At 41.2% G+C, this 22,274-nt stretch overlaps 1 protein-coding gene across 3 annotated transcripts in view; it reads left to right on the top strand.

Annotated features, from left to right (window-relative positions):
- GCNT1 (glucosaminyl (N-acetyl) transferase 1, core 2) overlaps nt 1-22,274 on the top strand; it is a 46,049-nt gene that overhangs the window by 18,997 nt on the left and 4,778 nt on the right. Inside the window, exons 3-4 of one of the 3 annotated variants that reach the window (XM_010844903.1) lie at nt 5,700-5,896; nt 21,274-21,409. The gene's annotated coding sequence lies outside the window, so the exon portion shown is untranslated. The remainder of the gene's footprint in view (nt 1-5,699; nt 5,897-21,273; nt 21,410-22,274) is intronic. The other 2 variants (XM_010844902.1, XM_010844904.1) reach the window with 2 other exon arrangements.

A 22,274-nucleotide genomic window follows, 5' to 3' on the forward strand; every position in this document is an offset into this window, starting at 1 on the left:
TAAGTATTTTATTGTATGTTGCCATCAGTGTATATAAAATAATTACCCTTGTGAAACAGAAAATTATGAATATTCAGAGAGGTAGACATTAAGGACTGACAAAAGTAGAAGTTTGTATAGTATGGCACGTTACAGAGAGGCTTTTGTACAGGCTTCAAATTTAGCTTTCCTTTGAATATTCACTGGTTTATGAAACGTGGTTTGGAAAACCTTGTCAAGATTCGTCTTACTACAAAAAGGAACAGACTTTCTGGGGCCTGAATTGCATATACAAGAAGAATTAGTTTTGCAGTTTCCAAAAAGAAAAAAAGTTTCACTCCATTCAATCAGCAGTTATGCAGTCACAATCATTTGGAGTCTATCACAACGCCTCCCTTCTCCCAAGTCCTCAGGTTTCCTTAACTGTTGCTCCCTTCCTGGGAGCTCCAAGGAGGTGATCAGTCTCCTCTTCTACCCACTGGGGTAGGCCTGACTGGGGACTGGCCTCGGGGCCTTAGCTGATCCTGTGGCCATTCCTGGTGAGTTGGTCCGTCCCTCCAACGAGCCCAGTCAGGGCTCGATTGTCCAGAGAGTCGGGACACCAGTCCGAAAGAGAACTCAGAATCCTGTCCAGTGGTGTCCTGCTCGTTTACCCCAGGGTTCCTTCGCTCCAGCCTAGCCAAGCCACCAGTCCAAAGGCTCAAGGGGCGGGCGTGATTGGAATCTCTCTGGGGCCTCCAGAAATGTTGCACAAACCAGTATTCCAGAAACGAAGCACCACACTTGGAGAGTTGGAGAACTCAGGTTTATTATGGTGGCGGACCCTCCAAGCTCTGAGCCCCAAAAGAGTTTTTGTACATGGACAGGTGTGATTAAGTGGGTTTGTGGGTTTGCATGGGCTAGGCAACTGCAAAGAGCAGGACAGGGGTGAGTGAGATAAGCTCCAGTTCCTAGTATTGTGAGCCCCCACTTTCTGAGAACTACATGATCCAGACTTTGCAAGGAGCAAGCTGAGTTACAGAGGCAGAAGGAATAGGAGGTTATGTAAAATTCTAACTTTTCCTCTTCACCCCCACTTCTTGCTTGTAGGAAAAAGATTTTAGCCTCCTAGACCTTCCCTGTGTTCCAAAGGGCAGATTCAAATAGGTACTCATTAGAGGAGTGAGGGTAAGCAGAAACAAAGGAGAAGCAGTCAAGAGACAATGGTGCGGCCATCCCCATTCCTCCTGAGGGGATTTCTGAGCTCTTCTTCGGTAATACGGCCTCCCACGTGGGTGAAGGGTGATAACTTCAGGCTGAGAACAGGTCTGTGGGCTCCTGACTGGTTAGAGCCAGGAGGTTGATGATTGAGATTGTTGGAACAGCACCCTGTTTCTTCCTCACCCCCAGCCAATCAGAGGAAGGTTACATACCCTGCAGCTGCTGCTAAGTCGCTTCAGTTGTGTTCGACTCTGTGCGACCCCATGGACAGCAGCCCACCAGGCTCCTCTGTCCACGGAATTCTCCAGGCAAGAGTACTGGAGTGGGTTGCCATTTCCTTCTCCACATACCCTGCAGACCTGTCCCCAAATTTTGCCTATAAAAACTGTTCCCTCCAAACCATTGAGGAGTTCAGGGTTTTTTGAGCATTGGGAGCCCCAGACTTAACAATAAAGGATGCATTTTCCTTCATCATAGCCCAGTGTCAGTAGATTGGCACAGATGCGTGGACCCGAGTTTGGTTCTGTAACATCCTTAGATGCTTCTGGTCACTTTGAGGATTGTCCTCTGGGCTAAATTGGAGCCATTAGCAAAGGGCCCAGTGTTTGATGGTAGATGTGATTTTGGAACATGGTGGAAGTCAGCCTTACACGGAAGCTTGACCGTGCTCCTTGTTAATACTGTTGAGGGTGATGTGGGATGGGGAGGTTAAAAATAGAGTGTGATGTAAGAAACATTCACCACATCTCTTGGTGGACTCACACAAAGAGTTTTTTTTTCCTCCTGTTTTTGGTTGTGAAATTTGACCTGTATTGAAAGCAGATGGGGAAAAAAAGATGTTTAATGGTATTGACCACATAGGAATCAGATTTCCCTTCTGGACCTCTGTGGATGGCCCCTCCTATCCCCCAACTCCCCTCTCCCACCAAACAGGGTTGAGGGAAAGCAGTAGAGTGTGAAAAGGCACATTCTGACACAGTGAAGTTCAGAGCGAACGCTCAGCCTTCCTCTCATTGTTGACCCTTAGAAAAGTCACTTGTTTCCCTGTGGCCCAGCTTGTTTAGTTAAGGAGGAGGGTGGGACTTGGGACTAGCTGAGTTTTTTCCTTACGGGCTGGTAATGTGGCTCTAAAGTCTGTTCTTGGTCAAATAAGTTTGGGAAATGCTGAATACTCTTGTCCCTTGTACCTGTCTTTAAATATTCATGGTAAGCATTGCCATCTTAAGAGCTATGAGGAGGAAGAAGCCCAGGAATGCAGCATTTTGTCTAACTTTGTTTCTGACCACATTTCTCACAATTTTTTGGATCACAGAATCTACCCCACCTTCACAACATAGTAACTGCCCCCAGAGCTGGTGTTTCTAGCAGAATAGATACAATCTCAAGTTTCAGCTTTACAATGGATGCATTGTTTCCAAAATAGTTTTTTACTATATTTTTTTTGCCAAGCCTATAATTTCCCCCAGAAGGCTCAGCAAATAACCTTTGTGTGAATTCTTTGAGATTAGGGAGATGCATTTTCCTCAGAACCTATATAATAGGCTTTGTATAATAGCTTTTTGTGTAATATAGTGTTTTGTATAATAGCTCCTATGGAGTTAAATTAAGTATATTTAGGTATTTGTTAATAAACTTCAAATACAGTTTCTTATTTGGGGGCCTCTGAAAAAAGTTACAAGTTTCCCTGATGGCCCAGCGGATAAAGAATCCACTTGCAAGGTAGGAGACACAGGCAACGCAGATTCGATCCCTGGGATAGATATAAGTTAAAGATTTGAACAGTGTCCAGGTGAGGAAATATAAGCAATAATAATAAACTGCTAATGTTCATTGAAGGTTCATTATATATCAAGTATCAGTTCAGTCAGTTCAGTTCAGTCGCTCAGTTGTGTTCTACTCTTTGCAACCCCATGGACTGCAGCATGCCAGGCCTCCCTATCCATCACCAACTCCCGGAGTTTACTCAAATTTATGTCCATTGAGTCGATGATGCCATCCAACCAATTCTATTGTCCCCTTCTCCTCCCGCCTTCAATCTTTCCTAGCATCAGAGTCTTTTCAAATGAGTCAGTTCTTCACATCAGGTGGCCAAAGTATTGGAATTTCAGCTTCAACATCAGTCGTTCCAATCAGGACTGATTTCCTTTAAGATGGACTGGTTTGATCTCCTTGCAGTCCAAGGGACTCTTAAGAGTCTTCTCCAACACCACAGTTCAAAAGCATCAATTCTTTGGTGCTCAGCTTTCTGTATAGTCCAACTCTCACATCCATACATGACTACTGGAAAAACCATAGATTGACTAGACAGACCTTTGTAGGCAAAATAATGTCTCTGCTTTTTAATATGCTGTCTAGGTTTGTCATAACTTTTCTTCCAAGGATTAAGTGTCTTTTAATTTCATGGCTGCAGTCACCATCTGCAGTGATTTTGGAGCTCCCCAGAATAAAGTCTGTCATTGTTTCCACTTTTTCCCCATCTATTTCCCATGAAGTGATGGGACCAGATGCCATGATTTTGTTTTCTGAATGTTGAGCTTTAAGCTAACTTTTTCCCTCTCCTCTTTCACTTTCATCAAGAGCCTTTTTAGTTCTCTTCACTTTCTGTCATAAGGGTGGTGTCATCTGCATATCTGAGGTTATTGATATTTCTGGCAATCTTGATTCCAGCTTGTGCTTCTTCCAGCCCAGCGTTTCTCATGATGTACTCTGCATATAAGTTTAATAATCAGGGTGACCATATACAGCCTTGAGATACTTCTTTTCCTATTTGGAACCAGTCTGTTGTTCCATGTCCAGTTCTAACTGTTGCTTCCTGACCTGCATACAGATTTCTCAAGAGGCAGGTCAGGTGGTCTGGTATTCCCAGCTGTTGAAGAATTTTCCACAGTTTGTGGTGATCCACACAGTCAAAGGCTTTGGCATAGTCAATAAAGCAGAAATAGATGTTTTTCTTGAACTCTCTTGCTTTTTTGATGATCCAGAGGATGTTGGCAATTTGATCTCTGGTTCCTCTACCTTTTCTAAAACCAGTTTGAACACCTGGAAGTTCACGGTTCACATATTGTTGAAGCCTGGCTTGGGGAATTTTGAGCATGACTTGTATCAAGTATAGTTTAAGCATATTACCAGTTGGCTCACTTACTGTCTTTAAAAACTAATGTATGTAGGATCCTTAACCCAATTAAATTGCTTAAAATTATTATTATTTTAACCAGTGAAGGAGCTGAAACTTGGAGCAGTTAAGGGCTTAAGAAAGTCTGAGTTGGTAGATGACTGTGTCCAGTTTTTGAACTGGATAGTCTGGCTCTAGAGTAGAAATCATTGCTACCAGACTCTTTCTCTCACATGTAGACATACTCATATGGAGCCACTAGCAACAAAAGAAATACAAAATGAAGCCTCTCTGCTGTATCATTTTAAAAGTTGGAATAGGTCAAAAATAATTACACAGTATATGAATATGTACTACATAATTTAGATAATTATAGAGTCAATATAGAGAAAATGATACTCAGATATTAGGGTACTCAGTTTAAGTAAATACTATAGTCTATTTGAAAGAGCATCAAGAGCCATAGAAATTGATAAATTTTGATCTAAGAGTCCTCCTGGAATTCCAAGGAAAAGCTAAGAGAAAACAAAGATATAAGTATATTCGTACATGTCCATAGTTCATCTTTGAATCATCTCAAACACTATTTTTTCTGTCATTACATACAGAATTCCTTCACTCTTGGGCAATAATTTCAAATTCAACAACTGGACCTAAATGTCATTTGGATAAAATGATAGATAAAGGTTGCCCATCAAGTTTATGAAGCTTCTTAAAGGGAATGTTGACTCAGCTCACATATATGTATCTGAGGGTTGAAGAAGTTGTTCTGTTGTACCTTTGGTCTGAAGTCTTTAGGAGGAGATTGTGTCATAGTTACTCCTGAGGGAAGACTTGGAAGGTTCTGGGGCTCCTTGTAAGGTGAGGAGGTAGGGCGAGGTATAATTCAAAGCTGTTAGTAACTGCATCCAGTGTGGTTCTTGGCTAGAAAGTCAGACTGTTCTGCTCCCTCTCCTCTCTCCCCAGAGTCAGTTGTGGGTTGAGCCCCACCTCACCTCTTTCCTGCTGGTTAGCTGGAGCAGATCACCAGCAGATGGTCATCAGAGCAGTGAATGCCTCAGTTTCCTTAACTGTTAAAGAGAACATGTATGTAAAAAGAACTTGCCTAACATTTCCTTCAATTTTTTAAAATGTCCTTAATTCTGCAATAACTTCGTTTGTATGAGCATCATCCACTTAATATCAGTCCTTAAGGAAATTACTGCAGTCCATGGGGTTGCAAAGAGTCAGACATGACTCGGTGACTGAGCAACAACAAAGGAAATTACAAAAAAGAAACCACCATAGTAATGAACACATAGTGTACAAATGCATCAAATGCCTGTCATTTTCAAAGCTGTCAATGTGGGAAGAAAAATAAGATCTCAGACTTGTGGAAATACATTCTAATTAAGATTTTGTCTTACAGTGGGACTTCCCTACCATTCTGTGCTCTCTTGACCCTCAACTCAGTCAAAACTCGGCCTTCTCGCACCTGGTCCTGTCCATCATCCATCTGCTGAAGAACAGCAGAATGCTGTATCACTCAGGTATAGGTTCCCCTCACTGAACTCATCTGCTCTTGTGCACAGGCGAGGAGACTGAAGTGCAGAAAGGTTAAGAAAGGTAGGTCAATCCTGAAGATAGGATGGGAGCCACCCAGCATGAGGCCAGTCCTTTGGGGTTTGTTGTAGATGTTCAGTTTGTGAGATCCAACACAGAGTGCTTTGAATTCATATTACACTCACAGGCTATAATTTGGAGCATTTAAGTACTGTACTTTAGATTCTTTATCTGGAAAAGACTGAGGTAGAAGGCCCAGTTAACAAGAAGCATCCAAGATACCACCCTACCTTTTTTGGAGTGGAAGGGAGTGGATTTTGCAATATGTAGACTTGTTTAGTTCATTCTTTGAGTCCTTACTGGTTGCATTAGTCTATGCAAGGCCCATGGGGCAGTGTGAGTAGGGTGTTGGGGGGGATGGTGGTGTGGTGGTGGAGGGGTGGGAATGAAGGGTGAGGCTAGATTACTGATTACTAGGAGCTGACCAAGCAGGTGCCTGGATCAGTTCAGAGATGGGGATCTGTGGAATTAAGTGACCAAGGATGGTGATAACCCTTGTTTATTGACAAACTGATGCATACTAATTACCATGTTAGTTGCTTTATAGGTTGTTTTTGTTTTTTGAATCACCACCAACCAAATAGGGGATTATAAGCTTCATTTTTCAGATGAGGAAACTAAGGCTCAGAGAAGTTAGGTAGCTTACTGAAGCCACTCATTAGGACTTGGCATAGTTAGCATTTATTCTCAATTGTGTTTGACTTCACCCCGCTGTTTCCATCTGTGGCTTCCTATAGTGAATGATATTGGATTTCGAAGAAGGGGGCAATCACTGTGGTTCAGAGAAGGGACCGTGTGCAAGAGGTGGAGCTGGATTTTAACATGTTGAAGGAAACTGGGAAGAGAGAGCACTTCTTATTCCTGCTGATGGTTGTTTATTTTTCTGTATGGACTCAGAATATTTGCTCTGATGATTTTGCTTAGCAAGCTGAAAATCCAGACAGGTGGTATGATCTGGAAATTTGGGAATTCTTCTAAAAGCAAGACAGAATCTAGTATTTTAGAATTAGAATTTTTGGAACCCAGCAAGTGTTTAAACCCGAGAGTATTTAAAATTAAGATTTCAAAAAATTCGGGACCTGTGGGGCTTCATGATGATTGGGTGGGACAGAAACCAGAGCCACTGGTAAGATGTTTCTGCTTAAGAATTGTTCTTGCTGGGCGACCTTGCCAGGTGTGTACACTCTGTGTGCTGATTTTTTCATCTTTAAAATTATTTAGTAAGAGTGGGGAAAATGAACCTTAAGATACCTTTGAAATCTAAAATTTTGTTTCTATGAAACTATGCTCTATTCAGTGCTCTCTTCAGTATTATAAACCACCTACTATTCATTTTTTAAAAAAGGAAAGAAAAAAAAGTTTATTACTCTTCAGTCTGGAATTTTGAAGTGAACAATGAGACCTTTTATACTTATTTTGGCATGTAGTGGTAAGGAGGTTGAAGATTCCTTCAGAAAACAAACTGTGTGTGTGTGTATGTCTGTGCATAAATAGATGTATCTCTATTTAACTCTGATGAGGTCCACCTCTGTGAACGAACTTAGTGCCTTAGAGGATAGGTTTTTTGCATTTCACATTTAGCTGTTACTTGTACTTGAAGGAAATTGGGCTAATACTCTAGCCTCGAATGCAATAGGAAACACACTGGTCTTTGAGAGACAGCCAGACAGATGATCTTTGTTCTTTATCTCCAAATTTTCATGGCATGAGACTTGAAAAGGTCTGTCTTTGTGTGTTCAAACCACCTGGGGACACTCCTGCCTATACTCCTAACAAATTTCTCTTAATTTAAAAAGCCTCCTCTAAGTAACATTTTTGCCTAAATGTACACACCTACTGCAAAGGTGCAAGGTACAAGCCAGTGGCATCTTTTTACAAATCATAACAGAGCTTAAAAAAAATAACCGTCAAGTATAAAACTGTGTCACTAATGGAGTCGGGGAAAATTTGGTGGCGTTAAGTGTATTCAGAGTGTTGTACACCCATCTGCATTGTCCATTTCTAGAACTTCTCATCATCCTAAACAGAAACTCTGTACTCACTAAACAATAACTTCTCCTTTCCCCCTCCCACTGCTGTAGTAACCTCTATTTTACTTTCCACATCTATGAATTTAATTACTCTAGGTACTCCTTCTAAGTGGAAGTATATAGTATTGTGTTTTTGTGACTGGCTTATTCGCTTAACAAAGATGAATGTAGCATGTGTCAGATTTTGATTCATTCTGAAGGGTGAAGAATATTCCACTCTCTGTGTGTGTATATATATAAACATCTATTCATTGTTGTGGTTCACTATAACTGAGAAACAGACCTCGTGTCATACTAGAATTTAAAAGGACATCCCTAGGGTTAAGGAACCTGAGTGGTAAACAGCCAGTATTTCTTACCTTCCTCCTCTTGTTAAAGCTGCTTCTGTTACACATCACTATCTCGTCTTCCTTTCCGGCTTCCTTTGCTTCAGGCTTTCACTCCGTCAGCAAAATTTTCTCTCCTTTTTCCTAGTACCTAAATCCTACCCATTTTCAGGATTCAGGTGGGTTGTAATTGAGGAAGCCTCTGTGGATCCTTTCTTTTCCTCTAGGAGGACTTAAAGCTTTCCTCTCTGAAATAGTGCAGACTGGGGTGTATTTCATGGGTCCTGCCAAGCCTGTGTGCAGAAATGGTAGGTTTTAGTTCTTATTTTAGGCCATCAGCTGCCTAGCCTCAGGGGAGAAAATGATGACAATTGAGAACAATGAATACTATTTCCAGGCATGAATGAAATGCAAAAGTTAGTTATTTAAATGACATTTTGTCCTATAGTAGTATAATGAATAAATGGAAAAAATTTTCTGTAAAACTTTTCATGTTATTGATTCAGGCACACGTGCTCTGTCGCTCAGTCGTGTCCAACACTTTTGTGACCCTATGGGCTGTAGCCTACCAGGCTCCTCTGTCCATGTATTTCCAGGCAAGAATACTGGAGTGGGTTGCCATTTCATAATTCTAATTCAGGCATGGAGAACCTTTTATTTATTTTTCTTCTGTAAATGACCACATGGATGAAACCTTCATCTCATTTAAATTAGGGACAGGTCATTGAGACTTCCATTAATTATATTTACTATGTACTTCACAATTTTATATAATTATTAAATATGTTTTGATGTGAGATTAAACAGTTAATGAAGATGTAAAAAGGCAAAAATGTTTTAATAATTATTTTATTTACCAAGACTTGAGAATATTAATTTATACTAGTTATGTTTAAAAACTCATTGACTATCATTATAGCTCTTATTTTATCACCACCTTTAAGACTAGAAAAATGTAGCCTTTATGTTAATCAAAGTTTATAAATGCACATTGTTTGAAAAAGCAGATATATCCACAAGAGTGTAACATCAAAGCTCTTAGACCTATCAAAAGGCTTAGATTTTACCCTATTTGAAAGCTACCAGATCTGTCAGTTTTCATGGATGCTTGCAGAAGACCTAAGATTCCTGGGCCAAACACAAGGCATAGTTTAGTACCTATAGCAATAACAGAGCAGAGTATTGGCATTTTTCATGTAGGTTCTTAAGTCCTAGTTCCCACAGGGCAGTATGAACATAGCTAGATGATAATCTGCACAGAGAGTGGGTTGCATTACAGGGAAGGAACCCTGAGCTTAGGGAACCTGCATCTTTTATGGTGGGCCATTGAACGTGCTTCCCCTTTGCTCCCAGAGGTATTGCATTTATTATCCCAACAGTAAGCAATGGCACCCCACTCCAGTACTCTTGCCTGGAGAATCCCATGGATGGAGAAGCCTGGTGAGCTGCAGTCCATGGGGTTGCGAAGAGTCGGACACGACTGAGCGACTTCCCTTTCACTTTTCACTTTCCTGCATTGGAGAAGGAAATGGCAACCCACTCCAGTGTTCTTGCCTGGAGAATCCCAGGGACGGGGGAGCCTGGTGGGCTGCCGTCTATGAGGTCTCACAGAGTCAGACATGACTGAAGTGACTTAGCAGCAGCAGCAAGCACACTGGCCCTTTGCTAGTGAGGGAAACACTGTCTGTTTTTCAAGGCTATTCACTGCACAAATAGCCTTAAAAAAAATAGTCCAGAATGAAAAGGCAGTTAGTACCTCACCTGCAAGATGTGCAGAAGTATGAGGGACCCATGGACAGTTGTCTCTTAACAAAAAGTTGTAGTTATGAAAAATAATCCTTTCTCAGTGCCCCCAAAACTTCCTACTCCCTAGAATCCCAGTGTCCAATAAAAATAGGATGTGAGCCACGTGTAATTTTTTCTTTCTTTCTCTCTTTTTAATACATCACTTTTTTTTTTCTTGCCCTCATGGCTTGCAGGATCTTAGTTTCCCAACCAGGGATTGAACCCATGCTCCCTGCAGTGAAAGTACAGAATCCTAAACACTGGATTGCCAGGGAATTTCCCCAAATAGTTTTGATTTGAGTTTAGTTGAATTCAAGGATGCAGAACTGACAGATACAGAGTCCATAAATGTGGAGTGCCAGCTGCATAATATAAACTTGGGGGGCTAGATTGTGTAGGTTTGAATGTTAGCTGTTCCACTTACTAGCTTTGTGACTGATACTGTGATTTATAATCAATGTATATTTGTTTTTCTGGTCCATTTCTGGCACAGAGCTCCTGTAAAACCCTTGCAATGTCCTAAGTGATGAGAGCAACAAAAACTGTCTATTATGTTGTTGAGGTGACCCTTGGATCCCACCTGAAGATGGGGGCTGGTTGCAGGAGGACCAACCAAGTGATTAGAGGGTGGGAACTTTCAGTCCCACCCCCTACATCCCTACCGCTCATCTCTGGGGAGGAGAGAGGGTCTGGAGGTTGGGTAATGGCCAGTGATTTAATCAATCACGTTCATGTAATGAGACTTCCATAGAAACCCAGGACAGCTTGGTGCGAGTGTGGAGATTTGCAGAATGGGGCTCTCAGAGCATGGAAGCTCTGCATCTTTTTCCCATTCCATGCCCTGTGCATCTCTTCCATCCGGATGTTCACCTGTATCCTTTATCATATCTTTTTATAATAAACCAGTAATCTACTTAGTAAAATGTTTCTTTGAGTTCTGTGAGATGCTCTAGCAAATTAATTGAACCTGAGGAAGGGATTGTGGAAATTTCTGATTTTATAGTCTGAAGGTCAGACTTGGTGAGACTGAACTCTTAAACCATGAAATTGACACTGTCTCTGGTTAGATATTGTCAGAATTCAGCTGACTTGTAAGACACCTGGTTGGTGTCTAGAGAATTACTTGTTGGTATATTCTCCTCCAGTGGAATTTGGATAAGAACTCCTTTAGTGACCTTGGTAGTTATTGTCTTCTGTTTAGAGTTATCCTGAAGATCTTTTTTTTTTTTTAATTTTATTTTATTTTTAAACTTTACAATATTGTATTGGTTTTGCCAAATATCGAAATGAATCCGCCACAGGTATACATGTGTTCCCCATCCTGAAGCCTCCTCCCTCCTCCCTCCCCATACCATCCCTCTGGGTCGTCCCAGTGCACCAGCCCCAAGCATCCAGTATTGTGCATCGAACCTGGACTGGCGACTCATTTCATATATGATATTATACGTATATCCTGAAGATCTTAAGAGTTGTTTAGGTAAATCCTTTAGATGAGCTCCTTGCACATATTAAGCATTCCAAAATAGTGGTACTGTTTTTATAATTACTGATGGGCTTTGTCTTTTGGTGGTGTGCTTCTTGCAGTAGCCTGCTGAGAAAAGTTACATGCAACTGTATGAAAATGCCTTTATTCCCCAGCAGGTTATATAGAATTCTAGGTTGAAATTGTATTGGTTTCTGCCTTATATTAACATGAATCAGCCATAGGTATACATGTCACCTCCCTCTTGAACTTCCCTCCCACATCCCATTCCTTTTCACCCCTCTTGCCTTCATTATCTTCTTTCTCAGTGGAATGCCTGTTATTTGAATGTTGGATCTTCTGTATCAATTTTCTCATTTTCCTATTTTCCATTTATTTATCTTTCTGCTCTATTGTCTTGGGGCTTTCCTTAACTTTAATTTCTGATTCTTCAATTTAATTTTTAATTTTAGCTATCATACTTTTGATTCTGAGAGCTCATTTTTATTCTCTGTTCCGTTTTCATAGTCTCTTGTTCTGGTTTCATGATTGTAATAGTTTGTCTTATGTCTTTGCTGATAAAAACTCTAGGATTTTTTCATCATTGCAGTTGTCATCTCTTGATCTTAATTTCTCCATGTGACAGAATATTTAATGGGTACAAATTCCTCCCATTGCAGTATCCGTGCCCCCTTGCAGTGTGATTTTGCATCCCTTCCCATCCAGAAGTAAACCTTATTTCCTCTGGAATCATGGCAGGCCTGGTGACTTTCTCTAATGGAATATAACAGATGTGATGTTGTGTATATTCTGCTGCTTAGCCCTTATGAGGCTTTGGAGCTGCTGGGCTCTTTTGGTATGCTGCCCTGTGGCTGCCAGATAAGGAATCTCATCCAGCCTATACATGATGAGAGGCACCCCAGCTAACATTGAGTACTGCATGCAGATGTGAACAAGCTGTATGGAACCCTCCAATCTGGACAGTCCTCTATCTGCATGCAACTGCCTAGGTGAGCCCAGGTAACACCAGAAGGATTGCCCGACCAATTCCAAAAGTAGTGAGAAATAATAAGTAGTTTTTATTTTCTGTCACTAAGGATTGTGGTTGATTATATGGAAATAGTTAACCTGATAACCTCCTCTGTTTGTTTCTGATCTCTTTTGTGTCATGAGCTTTTCTTGGATATCAAGTAGTTTTCTGTTCTCTGAGGCTGAATGAGCTATGTATACCGGCCTGCCGGTATTCTGGAAATGAGGACTTTTGACTTAATTCACTCGTTTTCCGGTTGGTACTCCTGCCCTCAGTTGTGCCTTGTGCCCTCCAGGTCAAATATTTTATTTCATGTTTTCCAAAGTTTTCTGGTGGGGTCAGGAAGGGTGTTTACTGGATTATGAAGAATAGAGGGAGGGGTCTGGGAGTCTTAAGAGTCTTTTAAGTAGATTTCCACTCAGTGGAGTTTTATTCCACTTTGTCCTGCTTCCAGAGGAGTTTGTGTTGCCAACTCTGGAGTGTTTGGAGGGGAGGAATCAGTGGCTGGTAGTGGGAGGGGAGGGCTGGGGGGACTGTGCTGTAGACTGAGTTGCTGCTCAGCTTTCTCTGCTGCCTGCTTCAAGGGGTCAGCTTTCTGATATCTCCCAAGTCAGCTGTCACTCAGTCCCTCTTGCAAAATTTTGGTGCCATTTCTTCAATTTTTTGAGGGGTTTAGTCATTTACTGGGGCTTCCCTGGTAGCTCAGATGATAAAGAATCTGCCTTAATTTTGGAGACCTGGGTTCAATGCCTGGGTTGGGAAGATCCCCTAGAATAGGAAATGGCAACCCACTCCAGTGTTCTTGCCTGGAGAATTCCATGGACAGAGGAGCCTGGTGGGCTACAGATCATGGGGTCGCAAAGAGTTGGGCACTACTGAGCAACTAACACACATACACAATCATTTATCATCATTTCATCTTTAAACAGTATGTTCTTTAGGTTGTACTCTCTAAGACAGGATAGTCCTTGCAGCAAGTGTAGAGAACTGGAGACAGAACTCTTCTCTGATATTCCAAAGGGAGAAAGGATAGGTGTTTAATTTCTAGCAGAGGAACTAGTTCACTTGAGAGAGAATTTATTCATTCAACAAACATAACTTTGTGATTCTCTGTGCCACCTTCTGTGCCTGATTCTAGGACATGAGGCTCTGAAGAAGGGAGACATGGGCCCTCTTTCCGCTTCCTCACATCATCTGGTTTTAATTCGTGTAGAAAGCACCCTTTCCAAGGTGCATAGGAAATGTGGTCCAGTCTTATAGAAGGTCCCCTAGTGCCCTTGTTTCCTTAGCTGGATCCTGAGAAAACTCTAGGATGGATTCTACGAGACAACAGCCTGAACTGTAGAGCTTGGAGATGAGGTCCAGGGACCCAGAGAGCTTCTCCTGGTCAATTTGGAGGGGCAGGCACTGTGGGGTCTCAGGAATTCGTTTTAACATGAACTCTCAAGAGAAGCTAGGGAGCTCACCGCAGTGAGTCACAGACAACAGCCAGATAGCGGAGACCACCCTCCAGGAAGGGCACAGCTGGCAAGAGATAGAGATCAGGTACTCCCAGGTGATTCGAGAGCATGGGGGTGCAGGGGGCAGAAAGAACTGCAGTTGGCAAACCCTCTGCCTTGGGATCTTACCTGCTTCCCTCTCCTTCCCTTGGCCATGCTTCAGGGTTGCATTTAGGCACCCTGGCTTGAGTCCCAATCCTCTGAGATCTTACATGACCTTGGCATCAATCACAGTAGTGGGTATTTTGCTCCTGTCACAGCCTCCAGAGACCACAAGAACAATGGTCCTTGGAGCATCTGTGAAATTGAGCTCCAGAGGAGTATTCAGTGGAGCTCGAGGGTGACAACCTAGAATGAAAGCTTCCTGCTGCAGAAGGATCATGGACCTTCATGCAGAAGGATCAGGTCATGGACCCTGATGTATCCATCCAGCTATGCGTTTATGCAGACACACACGTGTGTGGACACACACGTGTGTGTACTTCTTTTGTGAAATATTTCCACTACTGAAAAAAATGGTACAATAGGCAACAGGCAGAATTACTCTTATCTATAATAGTTTTATTTGGACTTAAACCAGAATTAACTGTGGTGGAAATTGTTGAAAAAAGAGTTTACCTTTTAAAATTCTATTCCTTTCTTTCATTATAGTTGACAGTTATGTCTGTCAGCTTTAACCTTCATAAAGGTTAACAAAGCTAACCAATGCAGAGCTCTTTTTATCTTTTTATTTTTTCTCACTTTTTTGAACTTAATATTAAAAAAAAAAAGTATTTGGCTGCACTGGGTCTTAGTTGTGGCACGCAGGAATCTTTGTGGCGGCATGCAGGATCTAGTTCCTGATGAGCAATTGAACCCCGGGGCGCCCCACCCCCAGTGTTGAGAGCATGGAGTCATAGCCACTGAACTACCAGGGAAGTCCCTAATTTAATTTTTTTATTGAAATATAGTTGATGCGTGATATTATATAAGTTATAGTTGTGCAATATAGTGATCCACAATTTTTAAAGGTTATGCTCTATTTAGAGTTATTATAAGATATTGGCTATATGCCCTGTGTTGTACAGTGTATCCTTGTAGCTTACTTTTTACCTAATCGTTTGTACTTCTTAATCCCTTGGGGCTTCCCAAATGGCTCAGTGATAAAAAATCTGTCAAGCAGGAGCTGCAGGAATGTGGGTTCAATCCTTAGGTTGGGAAGATACCGTGGAGGAGGAAATGGCAACCCACTCCAGTATTGAGGGGAGAATCCCATGGACAGAGGAACATCGTGGGCTACAGTCCGTGGGATCACAGAGAGTCAGACATGACTGAATGAGCTTGCATGCATCTCTTAATCCTTACTCCTATAATGGCTCTCCCCTCTTCCCACTGCTGCTGCTGCTAAGTCGCTTCAGTCATGTCCGACTCCGTGCGGCCCCATAGACAGCAGCCCACCAGGCCCCCCTGTCCCTGGAAGTCTTCTGGCAAGAACACTGGAGTGGGTTGCCATTTCCTTCTCCAATGCATGAAAGTGAAAAGTGCAAGTGAAGTCATTCAGTCGTGGCCGACTCTTCGAGACCCCATGGACTGCAGCCTACCAGGCTCATGGGATTTTCCAGGCAAGAGTACTGGAGTGGGGTGCCATTGCCTTTCTCCACCTCTTCCCACTGGTAACCACTTATTTGTTGTCTGTATTTGTGAGTTTCTTTTTTGTTATATTCACTAGTTTGTTGCATTTTTTAGATTCCACATATAAGTGATGTCAGTATTTGTCTGTCTTCAACTTATTTCACTTAGCATGATGGCATCCAAGCCCATCCATGTTGTTGCTGATGGCAGGGTTTCATTCGTTTTTTATGGCTGAGAAATACACACACAAATGCACCCCCACATCTTTATTATCTGTTGATGGACACCATCTCTGACTAGGAGTCACAGGGGTAATTAGAGGCTGAACAAGAAGATTCTGATCATTCTTAAAGGCGTGTATGTATGTATGTGAATTGTCATGTAAATATGATAAATCCTTTTGCTTCCAAGTTCTGAATATGTTATCATATTAATTTATAGTGAAACATTTATTATTCCCTTTTCCCTCCCTCTTCCTGCTTTGCCTTTCTTTTTATTATTAAAAAGAAATTAAGACTATATCCTGAGCCACATTTAGCTCACTTTGTTACACATTTTTTTCATTATCTTCTCTCTTTTTTAGTTTATACATCTGAACCGTGTGTTTGTTTTCTTTTTGGCTGTTCTAGGCCTCCATTGCTGTGAGCGGGCTTTCTCTAGTTGTGGCAAGCAGAGGCTACTGTTGTGGGGTGCGGGCTTCTCATTGCAGTGGCTTCTCTGTTGTGGAGCACAGGCTTCGGTAGTTGCGGCGTGCAGGCTCAGTTGCTCCGAGGCATGTGGAATTTCCCAGACCGGGGACTGAACACCCGTGTCCCCTACATTGGCAGGCGGGTTCTTATCCATTGCACCACAAGAGAAGTCCTTGTTGTCTTATTTATAAGGTGATAGTTCTCTAAATTAAACTAATGTGTGATTGAGATGAATATCATCATTTAGAATTGGGTTCATTTTAAAATACAGAGGCATGTGCTAGTGATATCTAGTAGATTTTAATTTTTAAGTGCCACTCTAGCACTTCTTTTTCTTTTACATTGTGAAATCTTCTAATGTTTCTTACTTATTCCAATTATTCCAGTCTAGATTTGATGCTCAGTGAGTTGTGGACTTCTCTTACGTGCATCTCCTTATCTGTTTATCACTGTGTAAACAAGCTTGCACTGGGTGGCACCCTTTCTCTCTACTTTATGTTTTTGATTAGCTCCTTACCATTTTGACATGTTGAAGACAAAGAGCACTTGGGAGAAGAATAAAGTTAGAAGGAGGAGGCCTTTGCTTGGAACAGCAGTGTAATTCTAAACACACAGCTGTGGCCAGTTATGTAATGCTGGGCAAAGTACACAACCCCTGTGTTTCAGCACCCATCTCTCCCATTGCTCTGTGCTCCTAATATTGTTTTATTGAATCTCAAGTGAAAAACAGCATTTACATTATTAAGACTGGTGCTTTTCCGAGCCAACCCATGGACTGCATTGTGATATTTTTTTTCATCATTGTGTGATTCTACTTTCTTTGGGGTCAATAATAATTATCTCCCTAACCCCCTTTGTTTGCTTTGTTTTCAAAATAGTTATTACAGATTCACCCCCAAACTCTGCCAGTTGTTCAAATGGGCTTTCAGTATGCTTATTGCCATCAGTTATTCCATTTCCTTTTCTTTCCATTCAACATCTCTCCCACGGCCGTATGCGGGGTTTGTCTGTTGGCCTGTTACACACACAGCCTAAGGTTCCTTTACTATCATCCCGGTGGTATTTCCTTTCCTTACTTCTGGTGTTGTGATACAGTTTCTGATTCTTATGTTGTCTTCCTTCTTGGCTTACAATGTAGTTTTGATGGAGCTCATCAAAGTTCATTGCAGCTTTCTGAAAAAGGATGCAGAAGGGTAAGTATTTTGAAGCTTTTCCTCTCTCAATATATAAAATGTTCTTATTTTACCCTTAACTTACATGATAGTTCATCTAGTTCTAAGAATTCTCATCTAGAATTTAATTTCTTTTAGCACTTTGGAGGCATTACTCCATTATCATCTGGCTTTTTTGTTTGGCTTTTATGAAATATGAAGATATTCTGCTTCTGAATCTTTTTCATGTGGTTTATCTCCATTCCCCCACCCCAGAAACCTACATGATACTCTTTTTCCCCAGTGTTCTGACATTTAGTGTTTAATAAGTACATCTTGAAAGTGAAAGTCGCTTAGTCATGTCTGACTCTTTGTGACCCCATGGACTATTCAGAATTCTCTAGGTCAGAATACTGGAGTGGATAGCCTATCCCTTCTCCAGTGGATCTTCCTGACCCTGGAATTGAACTGGGGTCTCCTGCATTGCAGGTGGATTCTTTACCAATGAGCTGTCAGGGAAGCCCTGAACTATGAGTTCAGTTCAGTCGCTCAGTCGTGTCTGACTCTTTGAGACCCCATGGATTGCAGCACGCCAGGCTTCCCTGTCCATCACCAACTCCTGGAGCTTACTCAGACTCATGCCCATCGAGTCAGTGATGCCATCCAACTATCTGATCCTCTGTTGTCCCCTTCTTCATCCTCTATCTTTCCCAATATCAGGGTCTTTTCCGGTGAGTCAGTTCTTCGCATCAGGTGGCCAGAGTAATGGAGCTTCAGCTTCAGCATCAGTCCTACCAATGAATATTCAGGGTTGATTTCCTTTAGGATTGACTGGTTTGATCTCCTTGCAGTACTCTTAAGAGTACTTAAGTACTTCTCCAACACCATAGTTTGAAAGCGTCAGTTCTTTGGCTCAACCTTCTTTATGGTCCAACTCTTACATGTTGGACCGTACTGTACATGGCTACTGGAAAAACCATAGCCTTGACTAGACGGACCTTTGTTGGCAAAGTAATGTCTCTGCTTTTTAATATGCTGTCTAGGTTGGTCATAGCTTTTCTTTAACGAGCAAGTGTCTTTTAATTTCATGGCTGCAGTCACTATCTGCAGTGATTTTAGAGCCCAAGAAAATAGTCTCTCGTTGTTTTCGTTGTTTTCCCATCTATTTGCCATGAAGTGATAGGACTGGATGCCATGATCTTAGTTTTTTGAATGTTGTTTTAAGCCAGCTTTTTCACTGTCCTCTTTCACCTTCATCAAGAGGTTCTTTACTTCCTCTTCACGTTCTGCCATAAGGGTGGTGTCATCTGCACATCTGAGGTTATTTGGTATTTCTCTCGGCAATCTTGATTCCAGCTTGTGCTTCATCCAGCCTGGCATTTCTCATGATGTACTCTGCATAGAAGTTAACTAAGCAGGCTGACCATATACAGTCTTGACGTAGTAGTAGTAATGTCAGTTGCTCATTACTGACTGACTCTTTGCAACCCCTTGGACTGTAGCCCACCAGGCTCCTCTCTCCATGGGAATCTCCAGGCAAGAATACTGGGGTAGATTGTCATTCCCTTCTCCAGAGGATCTTCCTAACCCAGGAATCAAACCCAGGTCTCCTGCATTGCAGTCAGATTCTTTACCATCTGAGGTACAGGGAAGTCAAACCAGTTGTTGTTCCATGTCCGGTTCTAACTGTTGCTTCTTGACCTGCATACAGATTTCTTAGGAGGCAGATAAGGTGGTCTGGCATTCCCATCTCTTTAAGAATTTTCCATGATTTGTTGTGATCCTCACAGTCAAAGCGTAGTTAATGAAGCAGAAGTAGATATTTTCCTGGAATTCTCTTGCTTTTTCTGTGATCCAGAAGATGTTGGCAATTTGATCTCTAGTTCCTCTGCCTTTTCTAAATCCAGCTTGAACATCTGGAAGTTCTTGGTTCATATATTATTGAAGCCTAACTTGGAGATTTTGAGCATGACCTTGATAGCATGTGAAATGAGTGCAATTGTGCAGTAGTTTGAACATTCTTTGGCATTGCCCTTTTTTGGAACTGGAATGAAAATTGACCTTTTCCAGTTCTGTGGCCGTGTTGAGTTCTCCAAATTTGGTGCAGCACTTTAATAGAATCATCTTTTAGGATTTGAAATAGCTCAACTAGAATTCCATCACCCCTGCTAGCTTTGTTTGTAGTGATGCTTTCTAAGGCCCACTGGACTTCGCACTCCAGGATGTCTGGCTCTAGGCAAGTGATCACACCATCATGGTTATCCAGATCATTAAGCTCTCTTTTTGTATAGTTCTTCTGTGTATTCTTGCCACATCTTCTTAACATCTTCTGCTTCTTTTAGGTCCATACCATTTCTGTCCTTTATTGTGCTCATCTTTGCGTGAAATGTTTCCTTGGTATCTCTAATTTTCTTGAAGAGATCTCTAGTCTTTCCCATTCTATTGTTTTCCTTTATTTCTTTGCATTGTTCACTTAGGAAGGTTTTCTTAAGTTTCCTTACTTTGCGATTCTTTGGAACTCTGCCTTCAGATGGATGTATCTTTCCATTTCTCCTTTGCCTTTCACTTCTCTTCTTTTCTCAGCTATTTGTAAGGTCTCCTCAGACAACTATTTTGCCTTTTTTGCATTTCTTTTTCTTGTGGATAGTTTTGATCACTACCTCCTGTACAGTGTCATGAACCTCTGTCCATAATTCTTCAGGCTTTGAGATCTAATCCCTTTATCTCTTTGTCACTTCCACTGTATAATCATAAGGGATTTGATTTAAGTCATATCTGAATGACCTAGTGGTTTTCTCTACTTTCTTCAATTTAAAGTCTGAATTTTACAATGAGGAGTTCATGATCTGAGCCATAGTTCACTCCTGGTCTTGTTTTTGCTGACCGTTTAGAGCTTCTCCATCTTCAACTACAAAGAATATGATCAGTCTGATTTCAGTATTGACCATCAGGTGATGTCCATGTATAGAGTCTTCTCTTGTGTTGTTGTAAGAGGGTGTTTGCTATGACCACTGCAATCTCTTGGTAAAATTCTCTTAGCCTTTGTCCTGCTTCATTTTGTACTCCAAGTCCAAACTTCCCTGTTACTCCAGGTATCTCTTGACTTCTTTTGCATTCCAGTCCCCTATGATGAAAAGGACATCATTTTTTGGTGTTAGTTCTAGAAGGTTTTGTAGGTCATCATAGAACTGTTTAGCTTCTTCAGCATTAGTGATTGGGGCATAATAGTTGGGGATGTCTTAATGGTTAAGATGCTTAAGTATTTTAACCGTATCTCTCAATGTTTGCTTTCCATTAAAGATTTGGAGTGGGGTAATAGACAAGACAGTTGAAAGAAGATGAGATAAGCAGCTAATTCAGCTGTAGGATTGTCTTCACTGGGCCAGTGAGCACTGGAAATTCTCACAGCAGGCATAGAGTATGTTGACTTTTCCAATCATATAGGACTATTAAGCTGTTCCTTGGCACACATTTTGGGAAATGCTACCAGAGTTTTCTTTTAAAGTTCAACCTAAATTGCAGGATGTCTTCAAACCTTTAAAATATTTATCCACAAATACAGACTTTAAAAAAAAAAAAAAAAACTGGAGAGAAGAAAATTTTAAGAGAGAGACATCAAGTAGTCATCATTTTGAAGAAAAAAGTGAATATGACCAGCCATCATTTTGAAGAAAAAAGTGAATATGTCGAATTAGTAGACCAGTATGCTTTATGAGTGTGTATGTATACTTACGTGGGCGTATGAATCTCTTCAAAAATTTTTCTTTTTGTTTCACATGTGTTTTTTTTTTAAAAAGACTCACGGGACATAACACCACTGCTGGATGCCTGGTACATTTAAGACACCTGACTGCATAAGAAGCGCTCTACATGGGCACAGGATGTTACCTGGAATCAGAACTAAATGATCCTGACTTTTCTTGATTTTAAATGGTAAAGTCTAAGTACTTTTTGTAATATTATTCTGTACTAATGATGGTCAGTTATTTTTATTTGTATTATCAATATTCACAAATTATTTCCTAAATAAGCATTTAAAAATTCTAGTGCTAATTCTGGTGTTAAAAAGTTTGCAAATCTCTATAAATCTGGTTTTGAGAGAGTTGATAGTATTTGACTTTCTTTGTTAGAACCAGTTGCCAAGTAATAAAATTGACTTTTGAAAATGAAACAGCATCTGTATGTTTGTAAACATTTTCCATAATAAAAGTGGGTTAGGCTCCTGGAATTTGAATCCAGACAAAGAGTCTTTCATAAGTTACAATTTGCATACGAGTGTTGTTTTTCAGTAAGGCTTAATTATTATAACCTGGTATAACCAGTGCAGGAAATACAAAGCTGCTTCTCTATTTTGGGTCGTGTATATTTTCTCTTCCTGTGGTGGCTGGTATGGAACTGAACAAAGTGATGTCAACCCAAAACAGTTCCAAATCTGATCTGGTTTCACCTGAACTTTTCTGTTCCACTTTGAAAATCCAGTTGACCTGCTTTTCCTTCAGAGATTCTTAGCATCCACAGTCATTTCTGGATGTCACCTTCAGTGGACCCCACTCCTAAGTTGATGAAGAGTAGAATGGATCTGATCTCTTCAAATATTTGGGGCTGCTGATGCCAACTGATGGACACTAATGGATGTGTCTGGAGAAACCCAGATTAGTAACAATTTCAAGGCAAGGGGTGCTAATTACCACTGGCCCAGGATCAAAAACTCACCAACTGAGACTTCCCTGGTGGTTCAATGGTTAAGACTTCGTGCTTCCACTCAGGGGGTGCAGTTCAATCTAAGATCCCACATGCT

This window comes from Bison bison, unplaced genomic scaffold (genome assembly GCF_000754665.1).
Source record: "Bison bison bison isolate TAMUID 2011002044 unplaced genomic scaffold, Bison_UMD1.0 scf7180017864212, whole genome shotgun sequence".
Classification (NCBI taxonomy): Eukaryota; Metazoa; Chordata; class Mammalia; order Artiodactyla; family Bovidae; genus Bison; species Bison bison.